Source organism: Poecilia formosa, unplaced genomic scaffold, assembly GCF_000485575.1.
Source record: "Poecilia formosa unplaced genomic scaffold, Poecilia_formosa-5.1.2 Scaffold960, whole genome shotgun sequence".
Lineage (NCBI taxonomy): Eukaryota > Metazoa > Chordata > Actinopteri > Cyprinodontiformes > Poeciliidae > Poecilia > Poecilia formosa.
In genome coordinates, this window is record NW_006800899.1 from 30653 (window position 1) to 39226 (window position 8574).

The window sequence follows — 8574 nt, forward strand, 5'->3', positions numbered from 1 at the left end:
TTCTGTGGGACAGAGATTTCTTCTCCATTTTGGTTACAGGTTACAAGTTTTGTTTCACAGAGCAGGGGAGCTGATTGACCACTCCATTTGCATTTTGGGAGTGCTTCAGTTCTGTTAACACTGACATTTCCAGCTCACTCTTTCAAGATTTTTGGATTTTGATGTGAATTTCTTTTAGAACTGTGTTTTATGTTGAAATGAAAAGTACATAATAACAGATTTACAGATGTTTCTACTTTCTCAGCGGGAGAAATGTGTGGCATCAGTTCCAAGCTGGAGCACTGGAATGTTGTCATTGCTTTTTTATAATATTGTAACATTTACAATCACTTCAATTTCTAGGTTTCCTGACACAGGATGGAACATCCTCACTGATTGGAACAAGGGAACAAAAACGAGAACATATGGATGTTTTTTCTGCTTGACAGTGTTTTATGCACTGTTAATGTAGGATATGTTGAAACACTAATGAATGACTGTTTCTTGTAGGACGAGCTTCGTGTGCAGCCCATTTTGCATATTACAAGACCACATGAATGTTTTTGGGGTTTTCCTACAGGGGGTCTAGTTACTGGGTAGCCATTTAATAACAGTGGGCTATCATGAAATAAGGTTGTATGTATAAAATGGAGTTTTTGAAATAGGTTCACTCAAAACTGAACAACATTTGAACTACTGGATAATTATGTTTCTTTCAACCATGGTGTTATAATAATTGTGTTCAAGACTTTCAACAGGACAAATTTTGGTTTGTCATCTGGGGAGATATGTGGTACATGGAATCAGTACAAATTGGGAAGTTCTAACTTTATGGTTCACAAATATTTTTATTTTACACATTGGAGTGTGACAAACAAATTACAGGTGAACATGGGGATCTTTTCAGTTGCTGTAGGTGAATTACACTACTTACTGTGTTTGCCCAATGTCATCGAGGAGAATTGGAAAGTATATTTGTTACATTATAGGTCAACTAATGTAAAGATGCCTTCAAATACTGAGAATGGGGTCGTGTTCCTGCTCTCACGAGAGTGTTGGGGGCAGATCACACCTCACTTTGTTTGGTCAGCTTGGTCTGGGGTAACATCCTGTATCTTTCTTACAATGGGGTGTTGATGAGTCTGCTTGAGTGTGAATGAGAGTGAATGTGTATGCAGATGGCCTTTGATGTGTTTTTAGGAAGCGCTATGTAAATTTGACGTCACCTTAGTGAGTAGCTGTGTGATATTTTTCTTATTTTAAACTATTTAGGGACAGTAAAGGTTTTGTTTCATAAATTTACTTTTACTACTGCTTTACAGACAATTTTAAAGGTGATGATTACATATTTTGGTATCACAATGTGGGTAAAGCTGAATCATCTGCTTTTACAGTAGAATTAATACGAAGCAAGAATTCAGCCTTGGCTTAAGCAGATGGAATTAGTGATAGGAAACTGTCTCGTCCACTTTGGTATTTTCTTTTTTATTTTCTTTTTTTACTAACACTTACTAACTGCCTTAAATTGGTTTATATGTCATATGGGTAACTGATTGGACATGTTGACATTTTAGCACAATGGGGAAAGTCTCCTATTTTGGTTTTCCACCTCTAAATTGTAAATAAGAAAAACACAGGGGGATATTATAAAGATAAGAGATTACTGATATAACTTTGAAATTTACATCATCTCAGTCTAGTTTGAATACTAGATGGAAGATTTGGAGAAATGGTGGAACATGTTACAATATTTTAGTTTTTCAGCAAATTATAACAGTAACATAGATTCCAAATTGTTTTCAAAATGATAATTTTATTATATCAACAGGGGGAGAAGGAAAAATAGACCCTAATTCCTGGTAAATTTTTGGATACGGTTAATTGTAAATTAGTTAATTAATAATTTTGACTTTTTCATTCAACAATAGTGAATTATGGATTTCTTTAATGTAGAGTCATATTGCCTTCCTGCTTGACTAAAATATGGTGTATGTGATATAGAAGCTTCTACTAAAGTAGATTTGATCATCTAAAATGGAACAGCTTTAAACAACATCTTTGTCATTTTTATTTCATTTAAAATTGTTGATAGATTTCTGCATCACTGCTGATTTTGAATATATACAGTTGGGTGTAAATTGTGAATTTTGAGGAAAATTTTGGTTAAAACTCCTATGAAATTCAAATATAATGTGAATAGCTTCTGAAATTTTGCAATAGGACTTTGTCTTGAAGCAAGGAACAATAAGGATGTTTGGTATTTAGTAGGACAATATGAAATTCATAATTATTTGACAAAGTGCAATTCAATCACAACTTTTATGAGTGTTAGTAGTAGGACATTCTAGAGTTTGTTCTAATTCTTTAATGAGTTTGTGAGGTTGTGATTTTAAAATTTGTAGTTGATATTTGGCACAAACAGAGTGAATGTCATCGAGGTATTGACGTGAACAGTAAGTGTCTTTATTTTCTTAATTCTGACACATCTGATGGTGGAATGTTTTAGCACATTTCTATGTTTATTCTTTTTGCAGTTCAGGATTTGGGGCAGTTGGCCGTTTGTGCTATAACATCAACAACAAATCTAGAGCCACACGGGAGGATGCATCACAAGATAAAATTTAATTTTATTTATAATAGTGAAAGTAGCAAAATGTGGCATACATAAGTTTTGATCTTTTAATTACTTTGTATTATTTTTCTCTGGCAGTTCTCCTTCCTTCTGACTTGATGGCAATCTTGGGGGCAGGGTCTTTCTAGCTCAGAGATCATGGGACGGTGTGATTAGAAGGGATCTTCTTGATTACCACATCAGGCCGCTGTTGTTGCTGCTGAACAAAGACATGACGATGCTGAACTGTGCCCATCTTCTGCTGGACTGCTGTATAAAAGCCAAAAGGTATTGAACGATTACTAAGGTCAGTGAAGATGAACTGTTCTCCTGTTGTCACGTGAGGGCAAAGTGCTGCTCACAGGACCTGGCAACAGATGTCTGCGTTGAGTGTTGCTTTTCACACCTGGCTGAAAACAAAAGGGACTCAGGCGTTATCTGTGAGAGTCCTCTACGGCCTGGAATCAGCAGGGAGTCGGGACCACAAAGATCAAAGCTTAACCCAGACGGGGGTTTCAGAGGATGACTGATCTGCTGTGTTTCTACGTCCTGCTTTGTCGACTACGAAAGGCTGACCAAAGTTCATCAAAGAGGGACTGTATCCAGATGCTTCAGAACTGCGGGAATGACTGCTACTCTGGACACCTTCTGATTCAGCAGGTAAAGAATTGGGGCATGGCAAGTCGCTCAGCAGTGGTCCTGTTGTGTGTTCTCATGTTTGATCCTGGATTCTCACCTCTGATCATGTGACCTGAGCGCCAAAGTCCACTCCTGGGGTTTCTTTCAGTCTGCAGGTTGGAGACGAAATGGATGCCAACAAAACTTGGTAGTGGTGAATAAGTTCCTTTTAAATTTTTTTTAGTGTGTGATGCCAGTTTTTTCTCCTTAATTTAGTTGTAGCACAGATGCGCCCTGTTGCCTTCACGTCCTGAACCCCTGCAGTGAAATGCTAATGTGTTGAGGACACCCCATCTCCTGGTGTCAGAGGTTTTACAATGCAGTTCGAGGGTTGGTGTGAACCAATTGTTACGATTCTGCATTTCTCGGAAATGCATTAACTTCCTCCATGATTCACTCCGTTTGTCTTACAAAGTGCTGATGTGTTTTTCCCTTCCTGCCTGAAAACAATGGGCAGGGGACTAACTATTACAATTACATAAGTTTTTCTTAATCATAGCTGAATTGCATTGTGGGCTACGCTTCAACTATAAAGACGATGATTTAAATTTTATTTGGCTCATATTACAGGGGCTACCATTCAGTGAAAACTAAATTTAAATTTACATGGAATTTAAAATTAGGGTGCTAAAGTGGATTGATGAGTGTCTATAGAGCTTACTGAGCTAATGACACCAAGTTCTGTGTTGATTTCATAAATTTAATCAAACATTAAATTCTTTGATTGAGGTGTGCAGATTGTAACAGCATCTGGGACACCATGTTTGAATTACATCCAACTGTGTTACATGATGCTAAAGTTAGCAGTGTCAGCAGGTTTCATCTCAATGAGTTGTATGGGATTTTTATTGTATTCTATGACAGAACATTTGTTCTGTTATAGAAACAGGGGGAAATGAATGGAATTGATCTAATAAGCACATTTTTAGTTTGGATCTCTCTTTACTTCTTGGCAAAAGAGGTTATTGAAGTTAAATCAAAATTCATTAAATATGAGCTAACTATTTTGATATGGAATAACTAAAATGTATAAATTGAATACACTAAACTTAATATTACCTATCAAATAATTTACATAAAACAGTGTTTCTTAAAACAGGGAAGGTGATCGTTGGATTGTTGCATCTCTTTTCATATGATTTAAAATAAGTTGTTTAACTAGGACATCCAGGAAGGTCTAAGCTAAATATTTACATCATTTAATAAACTTAGTTGTATCGAATTTCTCCCTAAAACTGAAAATGCATTGATAATTGATAAACAATATAAAAAGGGTAATTAAGTATCCAATTAAATATTTTATAAATAGGTTTTCAAAAGAATAAATGGATCAAATGTAAAATGGGTGAAATTTTGGGATTTAAAACTATGATTGGAATAAAGTAAGTCATTTTTGATATTTAGTGACACGGTTAACTTTACTCATGTAAAACAGGCTGATCATTTTTTAAGGTTTTAAAATAGAAAATATGATGATTGAAATTAAATTGGTCTAAATTGGAGATTTACAAATTAGCAATTATGGAACTGCTTCTAAAATATGGTTAAGGTTTGGGTTCAACACAATGGGAAAACATTTATTTCTCATGTAGGCCTTATATAAAAAGAGGGTCAAAATATTGACAAAATACAGCTCTAAAGGAGAAGCTTCTTAAAATTCGAAGTTTACTGATTTATAATGCAAAAGGAAAATTACTGGAAGAGACTTAACATAAGGAAATAAATGATCATTTGAAATAAAGTTTTAAAGAGAAATAAATAAAACTAAAAGCTATCACAAAATCTCTTCCTTCCTGATAATACAATAAAGTAACTATTAAAATAAGATTTGATAACAAGAACAATTTATCCTCCTGACTACCAGGAAAAAAAATATTGTCCAATCACCATTGTTTTAAAATCACACATTCTTTGTAAGGTAATAAAAGGTTTTATGCACTTACTTTGTCTCTTCCCATAAAATGTGTTATTACTGATGAACACAATTTTTATGTATTAGAAAAAGATACGAACAACAATCCCACCCCTTCATATGTGGTATCATTGAAAAGCCCTAAATGTCCTCTCCAGATACCAAAAGGAATTAATTCAGTAGAATGCAGAGGGTGGGAGATATTCAAGTTTAGAAATGTCCTCTACAGAGGACAAAAATGAACTACTGGTAGTCAGGAGGATATGACTTGAAACAATAAAGAATAATTAGAGTATCAATCAATAAATCAGCATAAATAAAACATTAATTCAAATTGGAAGGAATTACTTATTTTATTTTAAAAAACATTGAGGAGGTCTAGTTAGGGTGGCAGACTCTGTTCCAGTACGCCGACCAGCTGATGACCTCATTGGATAACAAAGGACCACAACCTGGTGTGACTGAGGATCCTCAGCCCTGACCGGAGGATGACCTCACACCTAGATGTTCATCAGGATTTCATTCATTCTACTCTGCTTTTGATGTCATCAAATTGGAAAAGAGGGAACGACCTCTTTGTTAAACTCACCAAATTCTGGGCACAATAATCCCTAAATAGGTGAGCATCCGTTACTGAGCTGACGACTCTGAGTTCAAAACTATAAGGAAAATGAGCTGCTGGAGACGAGAGGATCATCTTTGATTTTCCTATTAACAAGTTTTCATCTTTCATCTACGACGTGCCAACAAACTCATCTTACTTCAAGGAGCATCAAGAAACACGGACACAAAATGAACTTATGTGAAAAAAAAAAATTGTACAAAAACTATTCAACTGGAGGTTTATTAATAGCTTGTAAGTCTTATATATGCAGTATTTTGTATCTAACTTGCTCATTTATTTCATGGATAATTTTGGACAAATATTTGTGTATCATCTTTTTACATCAGGAATATGATTGACTTTTCTAAAATATAATTACATTAAGATTTGTGGTAAGGTAAACTGAAGTTTAGCATTGATAAATTTATGCATCATCGTTTTGGTAAGATATGACTATGGGCTAGATCATTTTGAACATTTATTTTAGGATTTGAATCCTTTATATGATTTTGCTGTCTGATTTTATTTGCAATGAATATGCCAATATTTTAACAACAAATGTTATGTAGAAGGTTGCATGCAAAAAGAGGGGCTTAATTTATCAGCTATAATATGGTGTTTCTGAATTTAGGCTTATACTATCGCATAGTATATTTTAAACTTATATTTTAGAGTGTAATCTCTACTAAGAGATTAAAAGAGGGAACTGTTGAGAAAATAAATTTAAAATAATCTAGTTTTAAAACTTAACATGTCTTGATTCAAATGGCCTAATTGTGGTTTTGAAATTAGTAATGGATTCTGGCCGGTTGACCTTTATTTTACTTGTAGTTACAGCAGATGGTTTGCTAGGATCGTTTGAACTGCCTTTTGTCTGTGTGGGAAAACAATACAGTGGAAGTTGTAGCTTTTCACACTCATCTGTGAAAGGCCGTAAACACGGCAGGGGTTTCTGGCTTCAGATAGAGGGTCAGAGACAGCTCCTGGTTGGATGAGCAAAGATACGCCTTATTTGAATAAATTAAAGATAAGAATACGCCTTTTACATATAAAACTTTCTACACAGAAGTAACAGATCAGATTTTGCGCTTGCAACTTCTCCAAAGACGTCTTTGCTTTTTGTTTGTCGTTTCCATCTTTTGTCTTTTTCTCCCTCAGGTAAATTCATGTGTTGTTTGTGCTCTGAGGTTTCTGATGTTATGTGATGTGTTTGTCTGGTCATAGTATGCATCTGTCTTGAATAAATGCTGATTATTGTGACGCTGTTATCTCTGTGTGATCTCAGTCTTTGCGCACAGCATTTTTCTGAACCCGGGCATAAGAGAGGATTTAACGAGTCAAAAGGTTTTTAAAGTTCAAGAATTTTTCCTCTCTTTACAGTGGTCAAGCAGTGCACACAAAGTTTCTTAGAACATAACTCTAATGCAGTGGTTCTTAACCTGGGTTCGATCGAACCCCAGGGGTTCGATGAGTCGGTCTCAGGGGTTCGGCGGAGGTGGTGACGTATTTCCATTTGAATTTATTCCACATAGGTTGGTTCCGGGTCCTGCTTGCTCCTATTGTTTTTGGCCAAAGCTGAAAGATCTGTACCATGAAAAAGACGCAAAACTTAAAATATCTGCGAGCTGCTGGTACAACAATCGAGTTTTGTTGTGTGCCGTTGTGTCCAGTAATTAGCCAGTACCATCTGGTGCTTAGTTTTTTAATTTTCCTGCTGATATCAAGGCGACAGCGGACTGTAGCCAAAACTTAGCCACTACAGCTAACACGCGGTTTGTAGCTGCCTGCTATATCAAAGCTTGAGGATATTGAAAATCCAGCGTCAGAAATGGGAAGACGGGGGTTAAAAGGGAGTTGTACTTGTTTCGTTTAGTGGAACAATTTGTTGGAAGAAAATAATGCCGGAGGAAATCCACTGCTACGGAAACAGGCTGAGAACAGAGGCAGCGATTCGGCACAAGGTAAGTCAATATGTGTGTTGATGTGCGTTTATGTTATACGGAGTATGAAATTATTCTTAGGCAGCTCCTTAGCTTTTGTTTATATGACAATTATATAAAATACATTTAACATGCAGTCGGAGCGACGAGCCCCTCCGATACTGAGCAGGTAATTTAAGAACAGCCGAGAGCAGCAACGCTTTCAGCCCGATCCAAACCACACAGGTAGTCGGTCAGATTAAGGTCCAAAACCTTCGCTTTACAGCCGTTTAACTTTCACCGATCCACATGAATAACCCACAGAACAAATGGTACAAATCACGTATTTCCCGAATACCGAAAATATGACATCTACCTTTGTTGTTTCATAATTATAATCCACATTAGAGTGAATTTTTCCACTTGGCTTCTATAATCTGTTCTTGCTTTACCCAACGTAATTTCTCTTTTTTCCCCTCTGAGATTCTGCTTAGAAAATGAGGTTATGAAGTTACATCCTCCCGCTGCTTTTTGTTTTTAAAATGGTAAATTTAGGTTTGCCTCGACTTTTATAAACTAATGCCTCTATGCATCATTTTTTGTATTACTGTTGGTAAAGATATCAGGTGAACACTGTGCTTTGCCTGCTAGTAGTTTAAATTAATTTCAGCTGCACACTTTCAAGAGTATTCAGATTTTAACATGCATTTCTAAGTAGTATTTTAGTTCACTCTTACTCAGTGACTTCAGTGTTGTTACACCTCTGAAACATGTTTTGCAGTGTCTTTGTGATACCAGAACTATTTCACTTAAACGTTTAATTTCCTGAGATATTGTCAATTTATTTTCAAGCAAAACTCTCAAAAAGAGC

General features: G+C 35.7%; 1 protein-coding gene across 2 annotated transcripts in view; it reads right to left on the reverse strand.

Annotated features, from left to right (window-relative positions):
* nadsyn1 (NAD synthetase 1) overlaps positions 1-8574 on the reverse strand; it is a 28140-nt gene that overhangs the window by 11965 nt on the left and 7601 nt on the right. The gene's annotated exons all lie outside the window — the stretch shown is intronic.